The sequence below is a fragment of the Suricata suricatta genome, chromosome 14, assembly GCF_006229205.1.
Source record: "Suricata suricatta isolate VVHF042 chromosome 14, meerkat_22Aug2017_6uvM2_HiC, whole genome shotgun sequence".
NCBI classification, from domain to species: domain Eukaryota; kingdom Metazoa; phylum Chordata; class Mammalia; order Carnivora; family Herpestidae; genus Suricata; species Suricata suricatta.
The window spans coordinates 68,449,183-68,467,187 of NC_043713.1; the positions used below are offsets into that span (position 1 = coordinate 68,449,183).

Genomic DNA, 18,005 nt, shown 5'->3' on the forward strand with positions numbered 1-18,005 from the left:
TCAAAGTAGTTCAGCACAGGAATGCCTGGCTGCCTCGGTCAGTGGAGTATATGCCTCAGTCAGATGGTGTTTGCCAGATTTCTCTACTGTAAAGTTAACTTATAATTATTGATTAATAATAAATAGTTTACCAGAACTAACAACTAATTAATTCAAATTAATAAATAATTAGAATCACAAGCAATTAATTAGAATTAATAAGTAATTTATTAGAATTAAATTATAATGTACTTAATTGGGATAATTAATTTGAATGAATGAAACTAGAATATAATTGATATAATTATTGGTGTGTAATTAATAGAGAGAGAGCATGTGAGTGGGGAGAGGCACAGAAAGGGGAGAGAGAGAGAATCTTAAGCAGATTCCATGCCCAGCATGGAACCTGACATGGGGCTCAATCCCATGACCCTGGAATCATGACCTGAGCCAAAATCAAGAGTCAGAGGCTCAACTGACTGAGTTCCCAGGCACTTCAGAATTAGAATGTATTTTTATGGGGACATACTTTGAGGCTAGGTGAAACCTTGTTATTTAACACATCCCTCTGGTTTTTAATACACTTTGGTTATTGGCTGAATCAAATAAGTTATTATTTTGATGGCTCCCAGTTGGTGGCTTTTCTTATAACCATTCTTTGCATATTTATTAGAAGGCATTGTACTGTAAAGAGGAGCTTTTTATTTGATGTCTCTTCATCTGTTTTTAGCCATATGACCTCATGGATTTCTGTCTCATCCAGAGGGTTATTATCAGTAACTATCATTTATACGTGTACTCAAATTGTCCCAGCTTTGGGTAGGAGGAGTCTTTTGCTCCTGTGTCCTTTTGACATTACCTACCACTCTGTACCTTTCCTTACTTTTGGCACAACAAAATGTTCCTGATTTATCTTGTACTGGACTGTGTGTTTCTCTGATGAACCCTGGTTTCTTTTAGTATAAAATGGTACCTAGAAGCCAAATTCTGAGTGTTGGGTGTGCTTATTGTCATTGGGATGTCATTGCTTCTAGGCTCTCTATGTGGCTCAATAGACTTTTTTTCACTTTCTCCTTCCATATTTCCAACTTCAGAATCTGACATTAAGAGCTCTGGCTCCCAGTATCTTTATTTTTTTTAAATTTTCTTTACTGTCTTTATTTATTTTAGAGAGAGAGAGAGAGAGAGAGAGACAGCATGAGCATGGGAGGGTCAGAGAGAAAGGGAGACACAGAATCTGAAGCAGGCTCCAGGCTCTGAGCTAGCTGTCAGCACAGAGACCGATGTAGGGCTCGAACCCACGAACCATGAGATCATGACCTGAGTCGAAGCCGGATGCTTAACCAACTGAGCCACCCAGGCACCACCCCCCACTGTCTTTAATATATTTATTTATTTGCTCACTTTTCTAGATGAAACTACTCTCCCAGCCATGCCAAATCTCCCCTCTGTTCCTCCACATCCAGTCATATTGGCTGAATTTTCTTGACCTTGGTATTACTGATATTGCTGGTAATGCCAGCCAAACCTCTCTGACTTAAGGTCTGGCTGTCCTGATGCTGCTAGTTGTGTTCATGGGTGAGCACAGTTGGGAGAGGAGAAGGAACTCTCCAATCTGTTGTGATTTATAAGTTCTCCTTCTGTCCTTTTTACCCTTGCAATTTATTGGTTGAAGAAACTAGGTCATTTGTTCTGTAGTTTCCCACAGACTGGATTTTGCTGATTTCATCTCCATAATATTGTTTATTATACCCTTCTATCTCCTTTATTTCCTGTAAACTGATAGGTAGAAATTCAGAGTAAGTTTCAGTTATATTGGCAAAATGATTCATAGGTATATTGAAAGGGGACACATGTTGTCTAGTTCTCTCTCTCCCTCCCTCTCTCTCTGTCTCTCTTTCACACACACACACACACACACACACACACACACACACACACACCAGCAGCCAGCGAGGACAATTTTCTAGACCCATTACTTCAGTACAGGTTGCAAAATGATAATATTCTATCATTCCTTTTGTAGTTATTAGTGAAAAAAGTTCTATCAAGAGAAACTTCCCCTCATCTAACCATTTGATTACCCAATAGTTTAGTTACTGTGGAAACAGTGGGGAAAATGCATCATGATTTCCTTTACTTGTCAGTTATTAAACAAATGAGTTGGACCTCTAGCATCTCTCCAGGGTCACTAATGACTTGTTTTTTCAGTATCATTATGAACGTCTTGAGTTGGTGCCTTTCAGTGTATTGCAGTTGTTATTCTTGTTCTAATCTTTGAGATATTATTCACATACCATGCATTTAAAGTCTACAACTTGATGATTTTTAGTATATTCACAGATATGTGCAAATACCATAGTCAATTTTTGAACAATTTCATTACTTCCTAAAGAAACAAGAAACCCCATATCCTTTAGCTATAACTCTCTTGCCCATCCCTCCACCTCTGAATCTTCCCCCAGCCCTAAGCAACCACTCATATGCTTTCTACCTCTGCAAACTTTCGTATAGATGGAATCATACAATACATGGGCTTTTGTGACTGGCTTCTTTCACTTAGCACTGTGTTCAAGGTTCATCCAAATTGTAGCATATATCAGTTCTTTATTACTTCTTATGGTTGAATAATATTCCATTGTATGAATATAATTCCACTGTGTAACATACTATTTTTTTTGTCCATTCATCTATTGATGGATATCTGGGTTATTTCCACCATTTGTATGTAATGCTGGTATAAAAGTCTGTATACAGGTTTTTGTGTGGACATATGTTTTCATTTATATTTATCTTGGAAATGCTGAATCATATGGTAACTATATTTAATCATTCTACAGTGTTTTTGAGTATATTCCTTTGGATAACTTATTTTGTGGTTCCTCCATATATTACATCATATATATACATAATTTATCACATCCGCCAGTGTCATTTAATTAGTTTCAATGAAGTATAGAAACTTTACTTCCCTGTAAGTTCCTTTACCTTCCCTTATTTATAGTATAGTGTAGTCTTACATTTTCCTCTATATACATGTAGAACCACATGATACAGTGTTTTAATTTTTGCTTCAACCATCAAACATAGTTTAAAAACTCAAGAGAAGAAACATCTACTGTCTTTTTTTAAACTTTTTTTTAACATTTATTTATTTTTGAGAGAGAGTGAGACAGAATGTGAGCGAAGGAGGGGCAGAGAGAGAAGGAGACACAGAATCCAAAGTAGACTCCAGGCTCTGAGCTAGATGTCAGCACAGAGCTCGATGCAGGGCTCAAACTCACAAACCATGAGATCATGACCTGATCCGAAGTTGGACGCTTAACCGACTGAGCCACCCAGGCACCCCAAAACATCTATTGTCTTAACCCATATTTTTGTTTATCATTTTTGTTCTTCCTTCCTAATGTTCTAAGATTCCTTCTTTTATCATTTCCTTTACTTTTAGAGAACCTTTCTCTTGCCATTCTTTTAGGGTAGGCCTGCTGGTGACAATTCTCTTGGTTTTCCTTCATCTGAGAATGGCCTTACTTTTCCATCATTCTTGGAGAATATTTTCACTATATTCTGGGTTGACAGTTCTTTCCTTTCAGCCCTTGAAAAATGTTGTGGCACTTTACTCTAGCTCAGGAAGAGCTGGTAAGTCTTACTCAGGAGCAAGGACTTTGTCCCAAAGAAAGAAGAGAGGAGATTAGGGGCACCTGGATGGCTCAGTTGGTTGAGTGTCTGACTCCTGATTTCAGCTCAGTTCATGAGCTCAGGGTTTTGGGACCAAGCCCCATATGGGGCTCCATGCTGAGTATGGAGCCTGCCTAGCATTCTCTCTCTCCTTCTACCACTCGCTGTCTCTCTCAAAAAGAAGAAGGAGAAGGAGAAGGAGAAGGAGAAGAAAGAAAGAAAGAGATTAGTCGAAGGTTTAAAGCAGCATGTTGACAGTCTCAGAATGAAGTTTTAGAAAAATGTAGCACAAGAGTGGACTGGCAGGGGCAAGGCAGAGGCTGTGGGTATGTCCTGGTGAGAAATGACCACCCAGTGCATGGCTGAGCGGGACAGCTTCAGTGAAGGAGGTGGATGTGAGAGACATTGAGGAGGCATTCTGGAGAGAACTTGGAATTCTGTTCGGTGAAGTCCAGGGGTCAGGCTTTTGCCTGACCAACATCACACGTTAAAAGCGCAGTAACTTGGGAAAATACTGTGGTTTGTTGTTATTGCATTGGCAGTAAAAGTGGCATGTTCATCCATTTTCTACCTGATGAGACATTTTACTCTAAATCTAAGATCTAAAGCATTTGTCTAATATTATGTGACAGGATTTTCATTTAATAATCTTAGGAAGCACCTTATATGTGACTAGTCCATGGTATTCTGATGTTTTAGAGGAACCACAAAAAGGGTCTAGTGGTTTTTCAATGAGTGATGTTCAAGGAAGGGTGTAACCCTACTGTTCTACCTTAAGCATGTGAGTTTGGCAGAACTTTGGGTAGTTCCAGGGCTGGGTCATCTCCCTGCGTTTGTTCCTTTGTTTGTGTAACACTCCTGCATGAATTCACTCAGCCTGCCCACCATCCCTGAGCTCTCACCACGTTTCAGCTCTGAGCTGGGCAGGGACAGGATAAGCCAGTTCTGTGTCTCATGGATCTTATGTTCTCACTTGCAAGTGACAAATAGAAACAATGACCAGGTAAAGAAAAACATTTTTTCTGGATGGATACCCCAGTATTCTGCATGGACATAGCCCTGTGCTGGTGACAGAGAAACCCAGTTCCAGCCTGGCTCTATTGTTTTACAGTTAAAAAAAAATTTTTAACAGTATATTGCTTTATTGGGCGGGGGGGGGCGGACAGGAGGCAAGACACCATGGCAAGGAATGAAATCAATTAAAGGAAGTACAGGTATAGGAAGCAATATTAAAATAGTTAATACACAAAATGAATAACTGCAATCATTTTCTTAAGAGGACTTGACCCATGGAAGATAAACTTTAATCGCTGTTGCAAAAAACATCTGTATGAAGTAGAAACTTGTTTCAGTAATATTAGTAGAGAATATGTTCTAAAAAGTAGAAGTAACTGGATGTAAAATCCTGGCAGCAATTTAATAGAACAGTCCCAGATGATTAGGCTGAGGCCAACACCTAATGAGGACGAAAGCTTTGTCTGTGGGGAATTTTGGATGATACCTGGAGAAATATTACATTGTGCGTAAACCAAATTGACTTGTTTTCACAAGTGTTGTAAAGTTTCCTATAGTAAAAGGTTTTTTTACTTGCACTTCAATTTCACAGCAAGAGTGGCATAGGATACCTAAACCCAGAAGAGAGCATTCTTGCAAGATATCTAACTCCTTGATATAATAAGGCATACAATTCAAAATGATTACACTATCATTACATCTAGGGCTTTCTGCAGCTACAAGGTGGTGGTTATGGAAAGCATGGCCCCTGGTATCAGTATCTAAAAAGCAGCCACCACCTCCTTCTATGTGTGGTCTCTTTTTGCGGTTTTTCTTCATTTTTATTAATCAACTCTGCTGTTGGTGCTTCTTAGCAAAACTGGTAAAAACAAAATTGTAATCATTGAACATAGCGCTCTGGCAATCAAGCCGTTTAAAACCTTCAGTCTTCTGGGGCTAAGAAAGCACTGTGCGACATTTAGAACTCTGATTTACGAACAGGGTGGTCACAAATTTTCCTGGCTTGAAGACTTCCACGACTTTCCTGATCAGGTCATCATAGGAGGTCTGACTTAAGTTTGTTTCAAAGCTAACATAAGAAAATTCTGGTTCTGGAGTGATGTGAATAGTCCAATAAGTTCCATCCGATTTTATTCCATTCACCAAATACCCACAAGGATTGAACAGTGTGGCATCAATGACAGAACCTGGTATCAGGTCACGAATTCCACTCATGAGTGACATCCTTTGCAGTAACACCATCTTTCATGTAGAACTGGTCCATAACTGCTGGGTCAAACTCACTCATCAGAATTTCCAGGGTTTAATCTGGCTGAATGATTACTTGAGTGTCTGGGAAATCCAAAGTATACAAATACCAACAGTCAGAATTCATACGTTCCATACAATATGCTGCTCCACTTGGGAAAACTGCATTAAGAAACTCTATTTCTTCCTGGAAATTCCGGTGTGGGTACCCTTGGGGAGAAGGCTTCATGAAATTCTTACGAGAATAAAAGAAGCTTTGAATTGAGTCAAACCCACTGTAATCCCTAGCAAGTTTCAACAGGGGAAGCAGTGCTTTCAGCAAGAGGGTGGTACCACATGTCTTCAAAATGAAACATCTCTTGGAGACAAACATGCTACTCTCACTGAGTACATAAGCTTCCTGCTTGTCAGTTTTTGTCATACTTATGATTGAACATTGCACATCCTCCAAAGGTATGTCCCACTCGGATCTTGGGATGGTGCGAAGATCCCCAGATCTTTGGTTGGCAGCAGGTTCAGGTTGCTGCCTAGAGAACCAAACCTCCAGCAGCTTCTCCGTCCTTTGAAAAAATGTGCAGCTTCCAACACCGTGAGACTAGGGAACAACCAACAACCACAGAAAATCAGCTAAATTAAATCTCTTCTCCCGCCACTGCTGCCACCGCTGCGGAGTGTTCCAGCTGTGTTACCAAAGTTCAGTTTCCTTTTTTTTTCTTTGCTATAATTTCATATTAACTTTTTTATTAATAAAATTTTCCTGGCTTTTTTGTGTGTGTGTGTGAGCGAAAGTTGAATGTGAGTCTGTTGGAAATAGAGGCAGATACAGTTTAGTATCTTGTAGTTCGCTGTTTCCCCGTTAGAGTAGAGCGACCGCTAGCTAATGTCGCCGGCCATACTGTGGAAGCCAAAAAAAATTTTTTTAAGTTTGTTTATTTTGAGAGAGCAAGCAAACAGAAGAGGGGCAGAGAGAGAAAGAGAGAGGGAGAGGGAGAACCCCAAGCAGGCTGTGCTCTGTTAACACAGAGCCTGATGCGAGGCTTAAACTCATGAACTGTGAGATCATGCCCTGAGTTAAACCAAGAGGCAGATGTTTAATAGACTGAGCCCCCCAGGTGACCCTTATAGTTTACCAGTTTTATGGACAGGGAAACACGAGTTACCTTTTCCTGGCCCCCTCCCCTTTCTTGGTTGTAAAATGAGGCTAATTCTCTCCTACAGGTGCCTGCCATTTAGAATATACTTGATAAGTATTTGCTAAACAAATCAATGTCTGCTTCATCCACTTTATTGGTTCTTGCAAGGATTGAAGGAATCATGTTTGCTACAGTCTCCCAGGGAAAGTGAAGTACTACCTAGATGTTAAGTTGTGTTCATAAGTGTGCTGGCCTTTATAAACCACCATCGGTCATCCTCCATTCGTGTAAACATGCAGTGATGTGAATTTCAGTAACTGAAGAATGGCTCCCAAGTCTCCTTTTTTTATTGAAAAAAATTATGTTAGAAATGTCCTTCCCTTTTGAGTTTATTTTGTGTGTGTGTGTCTGGTGTAAGAAAGTGGTCTAGTTTCATTCTTTTGCATGTTTCTGTCCAGTTCTCCCAGCACCGTCTGTTAAAGAGGCTGTCTTTTTTCCATTGGATACTCTTTCCTGCTTTGTCAAAGATTAATTGGCCATACATTTGTGGGTCCATTTCTGGGTTCTCTATTCTATTCCATTGGTCTATGTGTCTGTTTCTGTGCCACTACCATACTGTCTTGATGATTATAGCTTTGTAGTAGAGGCTAGAGTCTGGGATTGTGATGTCTCCCATTTTGGTTTTCTTCTTCAATATTACTTTGGCTATTTGGGGTCTTTTGTGGTTCCATACAAATTTCAGAATAGTTTATACTAGCTTTGAGAAGAATGCTGGTACAATTTTGATGGGGACTGCATTGAATGTGTAGATTGCTTTGGGTAATAATGACATTTTAACAATGTTTATTCTTTCAATCCATGAGCTTGGAATGTTTTTCCATTTTTTTGTGTCATCTTCAATTTCCTTCATAAGTTTTCTATGGTTTTCATCACACAAATCTTTTGTATCTTTGGTTAGGTTTATTCCTAGGTATTTTATGTTTTTTTTGTGCAGTTGCGAATGGGATAAGTTTTTTGATTTCTCTTTCTGTTGCTTCATTATTGGTGTATAAAATTGCAACTGATGTCTGTACATTCTGTAACAGGAGACACTTAACAGAGGACCATGAGTGGATTGGAAGGGGAAAAAATAGATGGAGAACAGGAAGGAGGCAAATCATGAGAAACTCTTGAATGCTGAGAACAAGCTGAAGGCTGATGGGGGAGGGGGGTGAGATAGGAGGGTGACAGGTATGGAGGAGGGCACTTGTGGGGATGAACACTGGGTGTTATATAGAAGTCAACTTGACAATAAACTATAAAATAAAAAATAAATAAAAATAAAAAATAAATGTCCTTCCTGTAGAATTTATAGCAGCATTTATTGAGCATTTCTCGAGGGAAGCTTTAAATGGAAAAGAATGAGGCCAGAAGCAAAGTGAAATGGTGTCAGGTCTCATGGTGACAGTCTCATCTGCACAGTAAATGCTTCTGTTTGGCCACTGCTGACAATTGCCATACTGAGCATTTTCTGGATGGCACCATTTAACCAGCTTTAATGACTTTTTTCTTAATGTTTATTTATCTATTTTGAGAGAGAGAGAGCGAGCGCTGGGGAGGGGCAGAGAGAGAGGGAGAGAGAGAGAATCCCAAGCTCTGGCTGCACAGAGCCCAATGTGGGGCTTGATCCCATGACCTCAGATCATAACCTGAACTGAAATCAAGAGTTGGATGCTTAACCGACTGAGCCACCCAGGTACCCCTAACCAGCTTTTATGACTTTTAAGAGTAGAAATGAAGCCTGGGGACAAGTCTGTGCACCCCTGTGGATAAGAGACAGGGCTATAGGTGGATAGGTGAGACTGGCTTGCTCCCCTCTGGGACCTGCAATGAGCTGCCTGCTTAGCCACACCTCAGCCTCCACATCTGGAACAGAGAGGTAACATTCCTGCCTTTCCCATCACATCCTAAGTGGCTAATTCATGTGAGACACCTCTAAGGTAAGCCCTCAGGATGTGGTAATTAGAATGAATAAGCTGAGCTTTGTTACTTAGACCTGGAAGGATCCTAACAGCCTCCCCACAACCTGAGAGATAGAAGAACCGAAATCTCCTGTTTCTCCTGCATGTGTCTCGTGACCACCTTCTTCACTGTCCTCTCTGCCTTCTGATATCCCTTCTGTGGCTGCTGCCCACCTATCCTAGCAGAACAACAGAAACCCAGCTATGGATATTTTAAGCAAACAAAAAAGAGATGTATTTACTAGAAGGATCTTCAGGAACTCACAGGATTCCTGGAAAGGCAGAAAGACAGAGCACTCAGATGGGGGTGAGAACAAGGCAGGTTAGGTAGCCAGATCCATGACCAAAATCATGTCACAAAACTATCCTGGAGAGGACATTGCCACCTGGGCAATGCTCCCTGGCCTCTGCTAGCTCTGCTGCCCTTGAGAACCAGCTGTTGCTGCCTTCGCTGCCACAAAAGAATTCCCCACATCTCTGTTCTTTTAAATGTCAAGAGTTTTAATGAGGTTTGATATATATAGAGACAAGTGGCAAATATATATATATATATATATACATCTCAGGAGATGTTCCCAAAATGAACACATTGAATAGCCATTGACCCTGCTAAACAAATAAAACATGACCAGCTCCTCCACCCCTAGGAGCCTCCCCCTATTGTCCCCTCTAGTCATTGCTCCTCAAGGGTAACTGTTACCTTGACTTCTCACCCTAGAGCTTAGTTTTGCCTGTTACTGTACCTTCTCTAAGTAGATGCACACAATACATTTTCTTTGTTTCTGGCTTCTTCTGCTCAACAATATATTTGTGAGGTTCTTCCAGGTTGTTTGTGTGGTCCTTATGGATTTATTTTCATTTCTATATAATAATCTACCATTTGGATAAGCCACCAAATGGATAAGCCACCATTTGCTTATCCATTCTAGCGTGGATGGACATGTGGGTTGTTGCAGTTTGGGGCTTTTAGGAAAAGTGCTGTAGACACTCCAGCACATGTATTTAGTAACCACATGCATATATCCCTAATGGGGAGGTCCATAGGAGTAGAATTGCTGGATCATGGTGCACATGTATATTTACTGATCACTGATAAGGTTGGCCCTTTTTCATATGTTCATTAGCTATTCAGAGATCCCCTTTTGTGAAGTATCTGTTCAAATCTTTTGCCTATTTTTATTTTTATTTAATGTTTGTTTATTTTTGAGAGAGAGGGAGAGCATAAGCAGGTGGAGGCAGAGAGATTGGGGGCAGGGAGAGACACAGAATCCAAAGTAGGCTCCAGGCTCTGAGCTGTCAGCCTAGAGGCTCAACGCGGGGCTCAAACCCCTAAACCACAAGATCATGACCTGAGCTGATGTCGGATGCTTAACTGACTGAGCCACCTAAGCTCCTCTCTTTTGCCTACTTTTCAATTGGGTTGTTGGCTAAACATTTTGCATCTCTAGATCCAGATTTAAAATCCTCTGCAAATCCCCTGATGAGTGGATCAAGAAGATGTGGTATATATACACAATGGAGTACTACATGGCAATGAGAAAGAATGACATATGACCATTTGTAGGAAAGTAGATGGACCTTGAGGGTGTCATGCTAAGCAAAATAAGTCAGGCAGAGAAGGACAGAAACCATATGTTTGCACTCATAGGTCTAACAGGAAAATAAGAGAAACCTAATGGAGGACCAGGGGGAGGGGAAGAGGGAAAGAGAGTTGGGGAGAGAGAGGGACGCAAAACTTGAGAGACTATTGAATGCTGAAAATGAACTGAGAGTTGAAGGGGAAGGAAGAGGGGGGGAAAAGAGGTGGTGGTGATGGAGGAGGGCACTTGTGGGGAAGAACACTGGGTGTTGTATGGAAACCAATTTGACAATAAACTATTAAAAAAAATAAAAATAAATCAATATAAATAAAAATAAATAAAACCTCTGCAAATGCATGGCATGAGCCTTTGGGTGCCTTCGTTGCTAGAGATCCCAAACAGCACACATCAAACCTTATTTGCAGTCGGGGGTATTCATTCTGAGATGATGTAGCCTTTGGGAAGGTGCCTTGGTCAGGACTCAGCTGTGCATACCAGAAATGAGTCTGGCTAGTGTTAGCTGAAGGGCTGTGTTGTCAGGGGTGAGGTAGCTTCCTAATTGCTGGGAGGACTGGAGGAGCAGCTGGAAGCTGAAAATCAAGAGCACTGAGGGTCCCCAGACTCTCACTAGCTCTGCTGAGAGGCAGCTGCTGCTTCAGGGAGCCACAGAATCAGGAAGTCAATGGCACAAAAGCCTCCTCCCCCTGTCACATTTCCTGCCACCACAATGGATAACTTTTTTCCTGCTCATTTCCCTCCTAACTTGCTTCTACAGTTAGGTCTTGTGTTAATACATGCCATGTCATCTGACATGAACCCGAATCCTTGTAATTCCTGGAATCTTTGCTACAGGTCATTTTGGATGCTCTAACCTCAGTGATATAGGAAAAGGGGAAAGCTCTGAGCTGCAATGGATAGTTCTGGGGCAAGGCTGTTCTAGGAATGAAAGGAGCCATATGGGTGCTGTGATCACTGAGTGTTCTCAGTGGGGACTGTGTTGGGGGTTGAAATGCAGTCCCATGGCTGATATGTAGAAATAAACCAGCTCAGCTGTATGGGAACTTCCAAAGGGCCATTCCTGCACTCATCTGTTCAGCCATCATGTTTAGTGTCCTAGGGATGCTGTAATAAAGCACCATAAACTGGGTGGCCTAAAACAGTAGAAATTTACTGCCTCACAGTTCTGGAGGCTAGAAGTCCAAAATCAAGGGGCTATCAGGACTATACTCTCTCCAATGGCTATAGGGGAGGTTCTCTTCCAGGTCTGGCTAGCTTCTGATGTTTGCCAGTAATCCTTGGTGTTCCTTGGCTTGTAGATGCATCATTCCCATCTCTACTGCCCTCTGTGCCTCTGCGTCTCTCTCCTCTTATTATTATAAGGACACCAGTAATACTGGATTAGGGACCATCTTAACCTGATTATATCTTCAAAGACCATATTTCCAAATAAGGTCTCATTTGCAGGTACTAGGAGTTAGGGCTTCACAATATCCTCCTGGGAGACACAGTTTAACTCAGTACCCATCGTCAAGCCAGGTGATGTGTAGACCCTCTCCTTTGGCAGTCCTAGATCCCTGGGCTTTCTCAGAGCCACATGCCTCCACACCACTGCTCTGGGTTGGCCTGGCCCTCCTCTTAGCCTTTGCCTGGGCAGAATCCCTTCATTGTTTGAAATTCTGCTCCAGTGTATGTATTTCTTTATCCATCTGGAAAAGAAAGTGTCATTTTATCTCCTGAGTTCCCACCACTGGTGACTTATCCTTCCATTTTGAGTTTGCTTTTAAAGCAAACTTTTTATTGACAATGGCTATGTAAGTTAACATACAACATGCAGAAAAGTAGGTAAATTATAAGGATGCAACTCAATGAATTTTCATAAAGTGAATGCTCCCTTTATTTTGAATTTATTTTCCTCTGCCTATTACATAGCTTACCATTTGAAGGCCTATCTCTTTCACAAGATGGAATGTTCTTTGAGGCCCCAAAATGTGTTTTCTTTATCTTTATATTTACCACCTCTCCAGTTTCTAGCACAATTCCTTTATATAGTAGCCCATAGAAAGTACTTGCTGAATTTGGATTTGGAAGATTGGAGTGGAATTTGCCAAGTGAACCAGACTCAGCTTGAGCTAACATTGAGTGAAAGTCACACACAAGGATAAGTGCTTTGCCCCAGACTAGTAGCTTTTGTCTTTCTGTGTGTCTGGATTCAAATTTGCTGTTTGTCAACTTTCTTCTTGCCTATGGACAATTTTTATGAAGGTACTCTAGAAAACAGAGACCAAGGCAAGGGGAGAAGAGCTGACATGCTGTGTGAGTGATGTGGTTCCAGGGTGGTGAAGCAGAAACAAGAAGTGGAAGGATGGATGTCCCATTACAGTGAGCTGCAGAGAGATACAGCAGGCCTGGCACATGGACTTCTCCAGAAGATTTGCAAGGAGAAAACACACCCCTGAGAAGTCTGCAGAAGGAAGAATGGAGGTGGAATTTATCTGCCCCCTCTGCTTCCACCTTCTCTCTCCCACTGTGGCATTTCATGAAAGTCCAGAAGTGGAGGGACAATTGGGCAAGGCTGAGGTACCAACCAAGAGAGACAGAGAAGGAGGCAGTCGAGGGAATCTGAGAAAGTGCACAAGGTTTGTGTCTGATATGCTTCACACCTTGCGCTACTCAGGTCCTCTTGTGCCCTCCCATGGTGTCAGCTCTCCTACTACGATGTGGGGACCTCCATTCTCCTGAGAGAATGAAAACATCTTCATCCCTTCACTGGAGGTGCAAGTCCGGTCAGTGACAAAGTCCTTTTTCTGATGGTTAAGTGAGGTTGCCTGGAAAACTGAAGTAAGAAGGCTATGAAACAAGTTCATTTGCTGCTGCTGCTGTGTCTTGTCCCAATGCTGTAATTGATAGTCATCATCTTCCTCCACCACCCATTCTAGATCCTCTTTATTCTCTGCTAACACTTTGGCTGGTCTGTGACATTTGTCTTGAGGGGTTTGAGTTCCTTGTTGTCTTGCCCATTAATAGCCATTACCAGACATACAAGTATTAAGAGAGTCCCTGTGGAATCCCTTCAGCTCTATTCCAGATATTCCACTCCCATCGCTATATGTGCCACTAACCTAAATCTTCATGGCAGTTAGTATTGTCACTTCCTTCTTAGTCTGTTGGTTACTGTCATGAGAACTAGAAAGTGGCCAGGGGATAGCATCAGCTTCTGAGAAAATGGAAGCCTTATTGTGTTGTGTTTTCCCTTTTCCTGGAAATAGAACCTCTAACCTAGCTGAGCCCAGCTGATGGGAAGCACAGATTCTGCAAGGTGTCACTATGCATAACAGTGAGCAGGGCCACTCCTGGACCCATCTTCTGTAATTATACAGGTCATCCTGATATCAGTTGTCAGTTCAGGGCATATACTTCATCCTGGAGGATAGACATTCAAGCCCATAAGACATCTCCTCAGTAGGTGTCCCAGCTGAGCCTTCACTAGGCCATTCCATTCTTCTGTCAGGTTGGCTGCTCCTGAGTGGTTGCAGAGTTCATAGTAAGACTGGCGAATTCCAATCAGGAGTCATTGGTTCACTTCCTTGGTTGAAGTGCATGACTTAATCTGAGGCTGTGTCCTATGAGAATCCATACAAGCAGATGAGGATTCAATAACTATGGACCATAGTGCTGCTGGGAGCAACCCTATTACCAGAAAACACATGGATTCCAGTAAGGACAAATTGCTCAATCTCCCCTTCTCCTACCCCACCAAGATGAAAGGGGTCTGATCTAGTTTGTGGATGTCTTATTCTTCCCAAAGAGTGGGTTATACCATGAAGGATGTGTCAGTCCCTCCTGCTGGCAGGTTGGACACTCAGCAAGACGAGCCTTGGTGATATGGAGGCAAAAAGGTAAATAAAGAAAGCTAAGGGAAAGATGCAAAGTGATGTGATACTTTAATGAGTAGGCTACGACCTCACCACAAACTGCAAGGGTCACAGAAGCTACTCATGTTCTCTGGGGTCATGGACTTCTCAAGAAGGTTTGCAAGAATAAAGCATACTTTGGAGAGGTCCACCAAGGAGAAGAATGAAGAGTATTTACCTGCCTTCTTCCCATCTATTTCCCACTTCCCACTGGTCATTTTTCAGCCTGTGAGGTGAAGACCTTTCCACACAAGTGGATTGTAAAAATCTAGCCTCTTGATGGCCACTCAAGAAGCCACATCCCACACTCTAAGATTCAGCATCCCTTCCAACCCCAGAAACGGAGGGATGACCCAAGCTAGGTGGGTAAAAAAGATATAAAAAAGAGATAAATAAGGAGGTGGTGAGGGGTCTCTGAGCTGGTGTACAAGGTTTATATCCAATACAGCTGTGTTAGTCACTGGCCAAAATGCTACATTAACTATGATAGCTCAGTTAGTGCTTAGGACGTGCTATATAAACTATTACGGGTTTCCAAGTTCTGGTAGCTGATGTCATATTTTCATCTCTGGCAAAGACATTGACCATCATAACAACTGGATATTATTTGATTGAGAGTCAATGTGACTTACTTAGAGGGATGTTAGTTATGGTAGCCTCTCTTACAGTTGTTTACTGCAGGTGTCCCATATTTTGTCTCTACTTGTGCTAAATACTTAAAACATTCACCAAATGTAAAGTAATGTCACAAAAGATGTTATTTTAAAAACTGGCTGAATATACTTGATCATGTGTGCTGGATATGAGCTCTGATATAACTAGCAAGCCTATTACATGGCCTGGTTTGTCTTCAGGCACTGAATATGCCCAGGGCTCAATGAGACTCCAAGATCATGACTTGAGCCAAAGTCAGATGCTCAACTGACTGTGCCACCCAGGCACCCCTCTAGTGATTTTCAAAGTGCCTCCATCTCACTCTGTAGTCCAGAACTAGGCTTTATGATGGGGGCTTAGGGCTTCTATCCTTAAGTGACATTGGGAATATCTCCAACTCTATCACTGAGCCTGAGGGCAAGTGAATTCAGGTTCTGGCCACAGGACTTCATATCAGCTGTGACCCTGGGCTGAGTGTGATGGCAATATCAACATTTTTTATTTTTAATTTTGAAATAACTTAGACTGTGGTTTGGAGAGTTTCCAGAGTTTTCATGGTGAACATGTGGAGATATGTGGAGATATGGGGACATATCTCTGAGCATGGAGACTCTACACTCTTTCCCCATACCTTATCCTATTTATCTCTTCCATCTGGCTGTTCCTGAGTTGGATACTTTTAAAATAAACTGGTGATCTACAAAGAAGAAGGAGGAGGAGGAGAAGAGGAGGAAGAAGGAGATGGAGAAGGAGGAAGAAGAAGAGGAGGAGGAGGAGGAGGAAGAGGAAGAAGAGGAGAAGGAGGAGGAGGGGGAGGGGGTGAAGGAAGAGGAAGAAGGAGAAGGAAGAAGGAAGGGAGGAAGGAAGGAAGGAAGGAAGGAAGGAAGGAGAGGAGGAGGAGGAGGAGGAGGAGAACAACCACCACCACCACCACAAAGACAGACTTATAGAAAAGTTCATGTACAGAGAGTTCTTACATACCCTTCATTTAGCTTCCCCTAATGTTAATATCTTATCTTAGCAAATTATAATTATCAAAAACAGAAAATTAACATTATAGGATACTATTAACTAAACCTCTGACTTTATTCATATTTCACAAGTTTTTCTCTAATGTCTTTTTCTATCTTATAAAATCTAGACTCCTACATTGCATTTAGTGATTTTCTATTTCAGTTATCACATCTACTTTTATTAAGAAAGATTTGTCCCTTCTCCCTTATTTATTTATCCCTTCAACTATTTGTTTATATCAGCATGAGCTCAGGGGTATTTATTTTAGTCAATGGGTTGTAATCCAATACAGTAGCCACTGGATAACTTCCAGCCCACTCTGATACCACACAGTGGCCTGGCTTCCATACCCCATCTCATACAAGGTACTTCTATTCCCCATTTTCCACAGGAATTTCTGTAACTCTTGGCCACCTCTGCTTCTTTCCTAACATTAGGCCCAGGAGGCCCACTGTTGTAATTTTGAGATAAAAGTCTAAATCCTAACATAACCTGCTAGGTGTTGCATCTGGCTCCTTTGTAATTTTCTAGCTTCATCTTTTTCTCATTTACTCTGTTGTTCTCAGTGCTCTTGCCACATGGAAACTTTTCCTCTTTTTTGAAAGCAGTAAAGTCTACCTTGCCTCATGGTCTTTGCTCCTTCTGTTCCCCCTGCCTAGAACAGTCACCACCTCCCTGCCTTCTTTTCGAGCTGAGCCACAGTGGCCTTTTTGGTTAGTTACTATAGCCTAAATGTCCTTGAATCAAAAGGGCAAGCTTCCAACGGGTATGCTCATCTTTGCCAGTTTTGTTAATTAGAAGGAGTTTTCTTCAAGTAGGAGATGTCAGTCCCTAGGAGTGGGACTTTTCCTCAAGTATAAACTATGCCATCTTCTCTAAGGAATGTGGCCAACACAGGAGGGAATTGGAAAAGGCATAAGCTCTTCATGTAAAAGTTGAATGTCTTGTTGAGGGTCAAGTCATTTGACTTTAGAACTGGTAGAAGAATGAAGAAAATAATAGATGAGGAAGAGCTAGCATCAAAGGGCAGCAGAATTTACCAAATGAGCTTCTCCCACTGGCTGTGTTACATGCTGACCACCAACTGTTCTTCCTTTTCCAACACTCTCTGTGGAAAGAGATTTGGTATGTTGTGAGGATTCCAAATTTTCTTTAAGCATGTGAAGGACTAAGGTAGATCCAGTCACAATAGCAGGATCTGTTTTTAGGCATTGGTCACAGTTGGAAATGGTCCTACACTTCAGTCACTTCCATTTCTCCTTCCATTTCTCATGAGGCAGCACTGTGTTAGCCTCGCCATTGCCTTCTTCCCAATTGTTGTGGGGCCAGAGGAGTATGGTGGCATCCTTGCTCTGTGGATCTCTGTTTCTAGGTCACTCCTGGCAGGGGGTGCCTCCAAGTCCACCCCCTGGGTTCTGGGTCTCTAATCTCAGTTTCAGTGGTAATTTGCCACCCTGCTTCAACTCTGTGGTTCTGAGACTTAGTGGAAGAATGGGGTGGAGTTAGTGGTCTATGCTGCCCCACAGGACTCTAGACAGTCACCCATCTCCATTGCCTCATGTCTGCAAGGGCTTAACCCATAGCCAGCATGCCCTGCAGATGGCACTGCTTTTGCTATCTCCCCACTGAGCACCCCTCAGCTAAGCCCCTACCAGTCAATCCCATCAGACATTATCTCCTTGCTCTGACTCCAGGGCCTCTCTCAGCTCTAAGAGTCTGAGATTCTAAGGCTTTGCCTTGAGCACAGTCTAGAGCTATTGAGTTTGGGACCTCACCCCATACCTTCTCTTGCAT

The 18,005-nt window shown here is 42.0% G+C and overlaps 1 protein-coding gene and 1 pseudogene across 2 annotated transcripts in view; one reads left to right on the top strand and one right to left on the bottom strand.

Moving 5' to 3' along the window:
* Positions 1–18,005, top strand: part of OSBP2 (oxysterol binding protein 2) — a 179,549-nt gene that overhangs the window by 14,683 nt on the left and 146,861 nt on the right. The window lies entirely within an intron of this gene.
* LOC115278299 lies at positions 5,500–18,005 on the bottom strand (annotated as a pseudogene).